Source organism: Colobus angolensis, unplaced genomic scaffold (genome assembly GCF_000951035.1).
Source record: "Colobus angolensis palliatus isolate OR3802 unplaced genomic scaffold, Cang.pa_1.0 Scaffold61, whole genome shotgun sequence".
Lineage (NCBI taxonomy): Eukaryota > Metazoa > Chordata > Mammalia > Primates > Cercopithecidae > Colobus > Colobus angolensis.
The window spans coordinates 1,584,398-1,597,337 of NW_012119710.1; the positions used below are offsets into that span (position 1 = coordinate 1,584,398).

The following is a 12,940-nucleotide window of genomic DNA, read 5'->3' on the forward strand; positions in this document are numbered from 1 at the left end:
AAAGTCAGAGCTGTCAGATTTGGAGGCCTGAGTCTTCACTACTGCTCTGTGCCACCCAAGGCCATGGGAGTCCCCAGGAAGAATGAACCCTCCACCATCTACTCTTGGCTGTTTTCTGTAACCCAGTCAGCCGCATGAGGCCCATGCCTCTCCCCAGGTCCTAAAAGGTGTGTGCACCTCCCTATTTCCAGCACCCACCCTGTCCCCTGCTCCTCTGCACTGGGGCACCCACTCCCTGGATTGGATATGAGAGGGAGATTGGAGATATGACCTCCGTAGCCTGACTTTGTTGCCACAGGCCTGGTCTTGACTCCTCAGCTCACTGGGGGCTCCTCAGGGTGGGATTTGGAGTTCCAAGTCTTCTGTTCTCTCTTCTATTCCTGCACCTAATAAGGGTTTCTGGATCTCCTATCTCGTGCCAGGCATTGTTCTGGTGATGGACACAAAGCCATTCAAAAAAAAAAAAAAAAAAAAGCTATATGCTCAGTCCTACTGTCTTCAGCACAGGCTGTCCCCTAGGCAGTCTCTTTCCCCAAGTGTCCACGGATGGATGGAACAGAGAATTGAGAAGGAAAATAGAAAAGCCACATCTGGAACCACAAGACCAGCAGGCAAATGCTCACTTGCCATTAGCGTGCTGTGTGACCTTGAACAAATCATGTGCCCTCTGGCCTCAGCCTCCCCATCTGACAAACAGAAGACCTTGGCTCCAGCAATCATGCAGCCATGGTGATTCCTGTCCCAGCTTCCCAAGTGTTGCCATGCCCACCTGTAACTCTCTTTATTAAAGATTGTTCTTTAAATAAATGTACCTTTTCCAATTAAATACATTTATTTTAAAAGGTAAATTTATATTGCTGGGCACCGTGGCTCACACCTGTAATCCCAGCACCTTGAGACGCTGAGGTGGCCAGATTGCTTGAGCCCAGGAGTTCAAGACCAGCTTGGGCAATATGGTAAGATCCTGCCTCTAAAAAAAATAAAAAAACAAAACAAAACAAAACACAGACACACACACACACACAAATTAGCTGGGCATAGTGGTGCTCACCTGTAGTCCCAGCTACTTGGGAGGCTGAGGTGGGAGGATCACCTGATCCCAGGAAGGTTGAGGCTGTACTGAGCAGTGATCGAACCCCTGCACTCCAGCCTGGGGGACAAAGTGAGACCCTATCTCAAAAAAAAAAAATTATATTACTCCTACAAATGAAAAAAATAATCAGTATCATTTGCCATAAGAAATAAAAGGTGACGCCGGGCGCGGTGGCTCAAGCCTGTAATCCCAGCACTTTGGGAGGCCGAGACGGGTGGATCACGAGGTCAGGAGATCGAGACCATCCTGGAGAACACGGTGAAACTCCGTCTCTACTAAAAATACAAAAAATTAGCCGGGCATAGTGGCGGGTGCCTGTAGTCCCAGCTACTCCGGAGGCTGAGGCAGGAAAATGGTGTGAACCCCCGAGGCAGAGCTTGCAGTGAGCCAACATCACGCCACTGCACTCTAGCCAGGATGACAGAGCGAGACTTCATCTCAAAAAATAAAAAATAAAAAGTAGCCAGAAAAAGAAGTATGATGAAAACAAAACAATGTTATTGGCTTTACTGGAAACTGCACTGTGCCAGAGCCCAGGATCCCATGCCCTGCTCTCTCTTCCAATTCATTCACCTAACAAGCCTTCACTGAGCTCCTCCCATGAGCTAGGTGCTATGCTGGTGCTGGAGATAATGCAGTTAACAAGAAAGAGACAAAGTCACTGCCTTTGTGGAGCTCACACACTAGTGGAAACAGAGAGAAAATAAGTAAAATAACATGTAGTAGAGGCACTGACCAAGAAAAGCAAGCAGGGGAGGGTCAGTACCTTACCCAGGATGGTCAGGGATGGTCTGGATGTGAGTTTGAGTAAATTGAGAAAGGATGCAAGGGAGTGAGACATATGGGCATCTGAAAAGAGCATTCCAGGTGGAGAAAACAGCAAGTGCAAAGGCCCTGAGGCAGGAGTGCCAGCAGATCTGAGGAATGAACAGGATCTGAGATCAAAGAGCTAACAGGAACTGAGGTGAGGGAGGAAGATTAACAAGATAAAGATGAACTAGGAGTTTGATAAGCCCATTTAGGAACCTGGACCACTTTCCTTAGCCATGTGACCTTGGGCAAGTAACTTAACTTCTCTGAGCCTGTAGAATAAAGTTGCTGTGTGCCTGATGCATAGTAGGTGTTCATTAAAATGACCATCCCCCTGCTCTGTTTCTATTTAAAAGGAAACTTTTAGCTGTCTGGTGTCACCCATTGCCAGGGAGACTGCTGTTAGCAGGGAAGGTTTAGAGCCTTGAGAATGGTTCAGGTCGGAGGGGCAGCAAATAGAAACTTCCTCATTGGTTTAATCAGAAGAAAGGGAAAGAGTAAAGTGACAACTCTCTGGCTGGGTGACTCTGCGCTAAGTAGTGCCGGGTCTTTATAGCTCTCTGAAATCAGCCTGGGGAACGCCAGAATGTGAATATTGACCTTCCCTGGAGCACACTTTGGGGCTCTCTAGGTTTCTTTCCTGCTCTGTTTCCAAGCTGAACACAGAGGCATCCAAAGCAGCTCAAGAAGTGATCTAAGTGGTCTGTAAATACCCTAGAGGGATCCCTTTCCCTTACCTCCCCCTCTTCATTCCATACATCTGCACTTTGTCTTGCCTTGCTTCCTGCCCCAGCCAGGTGAGATGGTCCCTGGTGGGGGCTGGAGTCTGGTGCAGATGGGACAGAGGGAGAGTCTGATCAGGCATCCAGTTGGAGGGAGGGTTGATAGAAGTTTGGAATGGACCTGCTTCTGCTCCTGCGGATGGATGACTGGAGGGTCTGGGCGCCTCAAGGGCGGGGCTGGGTTTTAGTCATACTGAAACCTTCTTGTCCCGTTCAGAGGCCAGCCTGGTGGGTATGTAAGATAGTAACTAAATAGCCTGCAAGCCGATTGGGCACAGCGAATTCCCAAGGCGGCTGTGAGATGGGAGAATTCCAGTGAGGACAGGAGAAGCCGGCAGAAGTCTGGGCAGGGCAGGAGGACCCTCAACGCTCACCTTGGGCTAGGCCAATGGGTGGTACAACTCCTGGGGGCACTCCTTGTGTTGCCTTCTGTGAAATGGTACCTGCTGGGGTTGTGCAATGCTCAGCCTTGCCTAAGGTCCTGAGTTTTGGGTTGCCTGGTGGTGCTGGCCAGGAAGGGGGAGCTAAGCTGTGTCTAACATGGACCTCTGCCTGTAGCAAAAGGGCTTCCTAAAAGGCCAGGTACTGGAACTGGCCTGGACTGGGGCTGAAGTCTGGCTTTACTATGTCGCCACTGTATGACCTTCGGCCAACTGCTTTAAAAAACAAACAAACAAAAAAACAAAAAAAAACTCTTTGTGCCTCAGTTTCCCCATCTGTAAAATGGGGACACATTAAATGAGCTAATACAAAAAAGTACTTAGAACAGGGTCTACATTGTCAGTCCTCAATACATGTTAGCTTTCATGATAAATGCTGTTGTGGTCATTATTATTATTTTCCTTGGCCAGTGAGTTGGAAAAGGAGTTTGGTTCAGGAGGGACATGACGTGGTGAGGACGGGCAGAGATGGGAGTAGGAGATGGACACCACCTGTACCTGGCCCTGAGCTGGACACAGGGAGCAAGTGATGAGGCCTGCAGGAAAAGCTCAGCCAGAGAATGTTGTGATGCAGACGGGGGAGGAGGGGTAGCGCATAGGGACTCAGGAAAGTTCCAGGATGACCTGTAATCCCAGCACTTTGGGAGACCAAGCTGGGCGGATCACTTGAGGTCAGGAGTTCGAAACCAGCCTGGTCAACATGGTGAAACCCTGTCTCTACTAAAAATGCAAAAATGCAAAAAATTAGCCAGGCACAGCTAATTAGCGGGGGCCTGCAGTCCCAGGTACTCAGGAGGCTGAGGCAGGAGAATTGCTTGAGCCTGGGAGGCAGAAGTTGCAATGAGTCGAGGTCATGCCACTGCACTCCAGCCTGGGCAACAAGAGCAAGACTCCATCTCAAAAACAAAAAAAAAAAAAAAAGAGAGAGAGAGAAACGATCTAGCAATATATAAGGTACTGGGTGCTTATGTATTCTATCTCATTTAATATTCACATGTTCAGGACATTTAATATTGTTGATGATTTATTCCTATCATCAACAACTGTTATTATCCCTGTTACGGATGAAGAGACTGAAGGTCACGGAAGGGAAGTAATTTTCTCAAGGTCACGCAGCTGGGAGGTGGTGAAGACAGGAGTAGAACCTTCACCCACCCTCCAGGTTGCCCTCCGCAGGTGGGAAGAGTGGGCGTGCTGGGCTGAGAATTGGGGCAGGTCTCCTCTGGGCTCTGCCTCTGCTTTGCTGTGTGATCTAGACTCGGAGCTTCTTACCCCTCTTCTGTGGAATGAAAGGGGAGCTAAGGAGGAGTGTGTCTGAGGGGTGAGAGACGGGTCTGGAGGAAAAGCAAGCGCGGGCAGGAAGGGCTGTGACCTCAGCAGGCTGGGTGAGGTCCCAGCTCAGGAGCATCCTGGGAGCTCTGGTGGACCTGGCCTGGAGCTAATTAGCCGCTGGGAGGGGAAGTGCAAGGGCAGCAACCTTGCGGGGGTGGGCTGACATCCCGCTGGCCCTGACACCAGGCCCAGCACCCACGAACATCTGGCCCGCTCTCATGCAGGCCTGGAGAGAGGCTCAGTCTGAGGGTCAGAGGTGGGGTGCAGATTGGCGGGGAGGACCTAGCTCTGCCCTGGGAGTTATGGGACCTTGGACCAGTTTCCCCATCTATCCCAGTGATAGATGAATCCGGCAGCCCCCTCCATGGGCCCCCTTCCAAACCTCACATTCCCTGGGCCTGTGAGTGTGGGGAGGGTTCAGGGAGATGGGACATCCCTGGAGGCCGGGGACGCAGGGCGAGGCCTGTGGGAGGACAGCTGAAGTGAGCTGGGGAGAGGACTGCAGCGTCATAAAGACTTGCACTTAGAAAGAGCCTTTTAGGGTCGGGTGGCTCATGCTTGTAATCCCAGCACTTTGGGAGGCCAAGGCAGGCAGATCATCAGGTCAGGAGTTCAAGACCAGCCTGATCAACATGATGAAACCCCGTCTCTACTAAAAATACAAAAATTAGCTGAGCATGGTGGTGCATGCCTGTAGTCCCAGCTACTTGGGAGGCTGAGGCAGGAGAATCGCTTGAACCTAGGAGGCGGAGGTTGCAGTAAGCCAAGATCACGCTATTGCACTCCAGCCTGAGTGACCGAGTGAGACTCCTTCTCAAAAAAGAAAAGGAAAAAAGGAAAAAGCCTTGGAGAGCTAGCCCATGGTTTGAGTCACTTAGGTTCACTGCAGTGAAGGGGTGGCCAGGGGAGTGGGGTCCTTGTCCCGTCATCCCGGGCTCCAACAGCTTTCTTTGTCTACCTCCATGTCTGTCTTCCACACTGGGTGTTGCAGAGTCAGGCCTCTACTGCTAAGCCTGAAAATGCCTGACCCAGGCCAGCCTCATTTCACAGAGAGAAAGGCCCAGAGAGGGGAAGGGGTTGCTTGAGCCACAGCCAAGGCGGCTGAGGGGACCGCGGCAACAGAGGAGCGCCACCTCCACCTCCCTATCCATGTAACTCCAGCACGTCTGCCTCTGAGGAAAAGAGACCTGCAGCCTATCTGGATGTGCTCACGCCAGCGCAGAAGAGTGTGTCCAAGGTGTAGTCCACCCGGACCACTGGCTCTCCTGGCATCTTCCGTAGGGACCTACACAGCTCCGTATGTTCTTCACCCCTGGTTTCTCCCTCCTCAGAATTCCAGGCTGCTGAGTTTTTCATTTCGCTGTCCCTCAAAGAGGCAGAATCCATGTGCTGGGGAGGTCTTTGGATGCCTCTGGATTTCCCTGGGAGGTGCAACTTAAAAACAGAAAAGAAAAAAGGAAAAAAGACACAAAACCGCAAATCCAACGCCTCTCGACTGTCAGGTTGGGCCTGACAACATCCCGATGTCCCGTCGTAGCAGGAGTGCCCCCTCTTTGGAGGAGAGGAAACCAAGGCTCAGAGAGGAAACGGGTGCTCCTGGTGTCCCCCGCTGGGACTAGAACCCAAGCCTGGAAGCTCCAAGCAGCCTGTGACCTACTCTGGTGAGGTTTGTCGCACCTCTCCCAGGGCCTCTTTCCTCCCCGACACAGAACAACCCAGATCTGCTGGGCCCACAGCATATGCCTCAGGTCTCATCTGGCCCTCCCTGGGCCTGGACTGCAGTGAGCAGGGCCCGGACGGCCGTTTCAGAGACAAGGACAACACCTGCTGGAGATACATGAGCATGACATGCTGTGGCGTGTCACCCGGGGAAGGCTGGGGGCACATGTACTGCCTGGCTTCCTTCCTCCTTTGGTGCGTATTTATTGAAGGCCTGCTAGATGCAGCGTCTCTGAGGTGTCAGAGACACTGAATGAAACCTGGTCTTTCCCCCACAAGAAATTTCCAGCCAAATATAGAAGGTGCATAGCACTAATTGCAATGTAAAGTATGAAAACTAATGGTTTTCACCTTTTCCCCCCTTTTAATCAGTGGAAAGAAATTCCTGTGTGAAAATGTAGTTAACAGGCTAGGTGCAGTGGCTCACACCTGTAATCCCAACACTTTGGGAGGCCGAGGCAGGAGGATTGCCGAAGCTCAGGAGTTTGAGACCAGCCTGGGCAAAATGGCAAAACTGCGTCTCTACCAAAAATGCAAAAATTAGCAGGGTGTGGTGGCATGCTCTTATAGTCCCAGCTACTCCAGAGGCTGAGGTGGGAGGATTGCTTGAGCCTTGGAGGTCAAAGCTGCAGTGAGCTGAAATTGTGCCACTGCACTCCAGCCTGGGTGACAGAGTGAGACCTTGTCACCAAGAAAACCAAAAGCAAAATCAAAAAAAGTAATTGACAATAATAGCCAACACTTAGTGAATACTTAAACTGTGTGCTAGGCGTGGTCCTAAGTGCCTTATCCAAATGAACTCATTTATTCCTCCCAACAACCCTTAGGAAGCAGGTACAACATTAGCTTCACTTTACAGATAAGGAGACTAATGATCAGGGAAGACGAGTAACCTGGCCAGGGTCACACAGCTTGAGAGATGCAGAGTCAGGTTTTGAATGCAGGCCGACTGACTTTGAAGCCTTGTCCTTCATCTCAAGGTTATACTGCCTCTCTGTACATCTGGTACAAGTGAGGCTGCTCTGGCAGTAGGGGTTAGGGGGATGTGAAGTTAGGGACCACACTTGCTCTGCCCATCCCCCACCTCCTCTGGATTCCTAAGGAACCATCAAAAGCTGCTGACCCCAGGGTGGAAATCCATGCATACGTGACATTGATAGGTCTTAAGCAGGGAAGAAGGAAAATTCTTTTTGAAGGAGAATTTGTATCATTTTAATAAATTTTATGTACAGAAAACAAAAGTGTACATTTAACCCAGTTAAGTGGCAAGTTCTTTAACCTTTGCCTTTTCCAACTTGGTAATGCAAGCCACAGATTTGGGAACCAGTACATTTCTTCCCTGGTGATGACGGATCTCATCATTTCTGTCATTGTAATTAGTCCTGATAGCTTCCACCAGCTTAGTTAAAGCTCCTTTGTCTTTTGCGTTAACTTGTGTGAAGGCAACAGTGGTGCAGGTCTTCCTGTGGACTGGACGTCCCAGTCGTGCCTTCCCCTTGATAATGCAATCAGAGACCCCCATTTTACAATGCAGGGCAGGCAGGAAGACAACAAGCTCAGTGAGTAGTCAAGTGCTACTCAAAATGGTTAGGCCCATTGTCTCCAAGCTACCCGCTGAGAGGTGATTGGCCTAGCATGCACACTCTTCTCTGCGGGAGGCAGCAGGCTGGCAACCAAACGTCTGTTCACATGAAGTCATCACCGGCTGAGCCTTCTTGTTCTCCACGAAGGTGGTGATGGTGTTGACTCCTGCTTGAAGGACAGGTGGTCTCTTAGTGAGGATGTCCCGTTTGCTGTCAGCTTTCTTCTCAGCCTGGGCCAACAGCCTCTGCTTCTTCTCTTGCTTTGTCTCTGGTCCGTATTTGTGGGTCAGCTTAAGGAGCTGAGTAGCTGTTTGGTGGTGGAGGGCCTGGGTCAGCTGTTTGGTGGTGGAGGGGTCTGATTTGCATTTGTAACATATAACTCTGACTGCTGAGAGGAGAAGGATTGTAGGGTGGCAAGAGTGAAAGCCAGGCCAAGTGTGGTGACTCATGCTCATAATCCCAACATTTTGGTAGACCCAAGTGAGAGGATCACTCGAGGCCAGGAGTTTGAGACCATCCTGGGCAACATAGCAAGACTCTGTCTCTAAAAAAAAAACAAATTAAAAATTAGCTGAGTGTAGTGACACATTTGTAGTTCCAGCTACTCAGGAGACTGAGGTGGGAAGATCACTTGAGCCCAGGAGTTGGAGGTTGGCTGCGGTAAGCTGTGATCACACCACTGTACTCCTGCCCAGACAACAGAGTGAGACTTTATCTCCAAAAATAAAAAATAAAAATAAAAAAGACTGAAACCAGGGAACTGAGTTGTCCAGTTAGGAGATGATTGCTTTAAGCCAGGAGGGAGATGATGGTGACTTGGAACAAGAGGGTGGAAGGATGCAGATCAAAAGCAATGGAAGGTAGAGGTGGCTGGACTTACTGAAGGGCTGGAAATCCAGGTGGATGGGGAAGATATGTCAAAGGAAGGAACCAAGGGTATGTCTTAGAATTTGCACTGTGGATGTATGGTGCTGTGACTCACTTAGATGAGGATGACAGGAAGAACAGGTGTGGGGCAGATGCTAAGGGGAACAAGTGTTCCACACGTGATTGCATGAGAAGAGATGAGACATAAAAATGCATGTATGAGTTCAGGAACTGTTGAACAGATCAGATCTGGAATTATAAATCTGGCTGTCATCTCATGAAGAAAAGGTGATCCATGACCAGAGAGAAGTTATTCACAATTCTATATCCAGTCATAAAAAGAGCTCCCATTGATATCGCTATTAACACTACCAATGTCAATGCCATTCTTGTATTACCATTTGTTGTCATCAGGATCACCACCATCATCAGCAATACAATCATCACTATCACCAGCACCATGGTCGTTATCATCACCATAATGACCTCTCATTACCTCACCATCACACTTCACCATTCTTCTCATCACTACAGTCATCACTCCCATCATGACTGTAGCAACCAGCATCTGCGTCACCATCGCCATAGCAACCACCATCTCCATTGTCATCACCATAGCAACCATCTCTATCATCATCACCATAGCAACCACCATTACCATCCTTATCACCATAGCAACCACATCATTCTCATCAGATACCATCATCAGCATTATTATCATTGCCATCAATGTTATCACCACCTCTCCCACCATCAGTGTCACTAGTAACACCACAATTTTCATTCTCATCACAACTCTTACAACCATTTATCACCACTTCCTCCATCACCAACTCCATCACTATCAGAAACCGCAGACCTATATCTCGATTACAGCTACCCTTGCATTACCATTTCTATCACCGTCATCCTCCTCATCATCTGTTATTAAATGTTATTCTTTCTGTAAAGCTGAAAGCCCTTGATCTGTGACCTCACTCATCTGCACTTTTCTTCACTGTTACTGAGTTCACTTTTCCTACTTTACAGGTCGAGGGGCGCCTCAAAGAGGAGGAGGTACCTTGTTGAGAAATAGCCATGGAGTAAAACGTGGAGGTTTTGGTTTGGGCAATGAGGGTTAGAGTCAAGGATCCCTAAACTTTGAAGATGAGTTTAGGAAAAAGGTCACTCTCTGAATCCATGTAAAGCAAATGAAACCAAGAGAAACTGCAAGGATATAGATTCGTCTGCTGTTAACAAAAGACCCCAAGTTCAGTGGCTTCAGCAAAATGGAAATCTCTCTCTCTGCCATGGCTGCTTAATGTTGGCAAGGACCCAGACATTCTATCATGTTTCTCCATCATCCCCAACATGCAGTTCATGCAGTTAAAGAAAGATGACCAGTTTGTCTGTTGGGTCTGCTTTCCAAGAAATGGAAATGGAGTAAAGGGAAGAGAAGGTCTCTCTCCATCTCTCCATCTCCTTTATCTCCTTTAGGGGTGTGACTCAGAAGCTTTAGACATCACTTCTGCTCACACCCTTGGCCCATCAAGATAAGAGTTTGTATTCCATTATTTCTAATTATTTCTAACATTTCTAATATTTCCATTATTTCTAACAGCAATCTGGAGAACATCCATGGGAGTGGATATTAAGGGTATGGGATAATGGTGGAAGGAACATAGGGTTGGATCAGGCTGAATTTATTGACTTGAGCCCATTAAGTAGGGACTCTGAATTTAATGTTGCAGCTTGGGAAGCTCAAAAAGGTTCTGTTTGTTTGGTTAGCTGAACTATGGATTAAAAGATGGCCCACTGTGAGTGAGCTGGAAATGCCTATCTCCCTTGGCTTAATGTAGAGGAAGGGATCCAAAGGCTTGGGGATAATGGGGATGGTGAAGTGGATTAGTCACTTCAGACCTACTCATCCCAGCTGGGAGGGTCCAGAAGATATACCCTTGACCAATGCTTTGTGAAATAGATTTGTAAGGGCAGCACCTGCAACTTTGGAGAACCCTATAATTGCTCTTCTCTGTATCTCAGATCTAACAGTGAGAACTGTAGTCACTCAACTACAAAATTTAAATACAATGGGAATAACTGGATCCTGAGATGGCAGGGGCCAAGTGGCAGCACTCAACTTTCAAAAGCAAGGTGGGCGTAGCTACCATAATGGACAGCAGAGGCAAAACAGCAATCAGAATAGTCTGACTCATGTAGAGCTCTGGCATAGGCTAATTAATCATGGTGTTCCTAGAAGTGAAATTGATAGGAAGCCTACTGCATTTCTACTTAAATTATGCAAGAAGAAAACTTCCAGGTCGAACGGACAAAAGGCTAATTTGAATTATAAAAGCAGAGAATCATGGCCCCTCAATCAATTTCCCGACTTGATTTACAGACCCAGCCAGTTTATAGACCCAGAACCCCTTGAATGAAGGGGAGGCCAGGTCCCCTTGAGGAAGGACCCCACTACATTACCCACCATCTATTCAGTGAATCTTTCTCCCATCCTTCCCCAAGGAGACCTCTGGCCTTCTACCAGGGTAACTGTGCACTGGGGAAAGGGAAATGATCAGACATTTTGGGGACTACTGGACACTGTCTCTGAGCTGACATTGATTCTATGGGACTGAAAATGTCATTATGGTCCTCCAGTTAAAGTAGAGGCTTATGGAGGTCAGGTAATTCATGGAATTTTAGCTCACATCTGACTTATGGTGGGTCCGATGGGTCCCCGGACTCATCCTGTGGTCATTTCCCCAGTGCCAGAATGCATAATTAGCATAGACATACTTAGCAGCTGGCAGAACCCCCACATTGGCTCCCTGACTGGTAGGGTAAGGGCCATTATGGTGGGAAAAGCCAAATAGAAGCCATTAGAGCTGCCTCTACCTAGAAAAATAGTAAATAAAAAACAATATCACATCCCTGGAGGGATTGTGGAGATTAGTGCCACCATCAAGGACTTGAAAGATGTGGGGGTGGTGATTCCCACCACATCTCCATTCAACTCTCCCATTTGGCCTGTGCAGAAGACAGACGGATCTTGGAGAACGACAGAGGATTATTGTAAACTTAACCAAGTGGTGACTCCAATTGCAGCTGCCATACCAGATGCGGTTTCATTGCTTGAGCAAATTAACAATCTCCTGGTACCTGGGATGCAGCCATTGACTTGGCAAATGCCTTTTTCCCCATTCTTGTCCACAGGCTCACCAGAAGCAGTTTGCCTTCAACTGGCAAGGCCAGTAATATACCTTTACTGTCCTATCTCAGGGGTATATCAGCTCTTTGGCTTTGTGTCATAATCTTATTTGCAGAGACCTTGATCACTTTTTGCTTCTGCAAGATATCACACTGGTCCATTACTTTAATGACATTAGGCTGATTGGATCCAGTGAGCGAGAAGTAGCAAACACACTGGACTTATTGGTGAGACATTTGCGTGCCAGAGGATGGGAAATAAATCCAACTAAAATTCAGGGACCTTCTACCTCAGTAAAATTTCTATGGTTCCAGTGGTGTGAGGTCTGTCGAGATATTCCTTCTGAGGTAAAGGATAAGTTGCTGCATTTGGCTCCTCCTACAACCAAGAAAGAGGCACAATGCCTAGTAGGCCTATTTCAATTTTGGTGGCAACACATTCCTCATTTGGGTGTGTTACTCTGGCCCTTTGTCAAGTGACCCGAAAGGCTACCAATTCTGAGTGGAGTCCAGACCAGGAGAAGGTTCTGCAACAGGTCCAGGCTGTGGTGCAAGCTGCTCTAACACTTGGGCCATATGACCCAGCAGATCCAATGGTGCTTGAGGTGTCAGTGGCAGATAGGGATGCCATTTGGAGCCTTTGGCAGGCTCACATAGAATCTCAGTGGATGCCTATAGATGGATGCCCTGCCATCTTGTACAGATAACTACTCTCCTTTTGAGAGACAACTCTTGGCTTGTTACTGGGCTTTGATGGAAACTGAATGTTTGACTATGGGTCATCAAATTGCCATGTGACCCGAGCTGCCTATCATGAATTGGGTGCTTTCTGACGCATCAGGCCATAAAGTCGGTCGTGCACAGCAGCATTCCATCATTAAATGGAGGTGGTATATACATGATCTGGCTTGAGTAGGTCCTGAAGACACAAGTAAGTTACATGAGAAAGTCACTTAAATGCCCATGCTCTCCACTCCTGTCACCCTGCCTTCTCTCCCTCAGCCTGCACTGATGGCCTTGTGGGGAGTTCCCTATGGTCAACAGAGGAAGAGAAGACTAGGGCCTGGTTCACAGATAGTTCTGCATGATATGCAGGCACCACCCAAAAGTGGACAGCTGCAGCACTAT

General features: G+C 48.3%; 1 pseudogene; it reads right to left on the reverse strand.

Annotated features, from left to right (window-relative positions):
• Positions 1-7,425: 7,425 nt before the first annotated feature.
• On the reverse strand, positions 7,426-9,212 carry LOC105527247 (annotated as a pseudogene).
• Between the last annotated feature and the right edge of the window lie 3,728 nt (positions 9,213-12,940).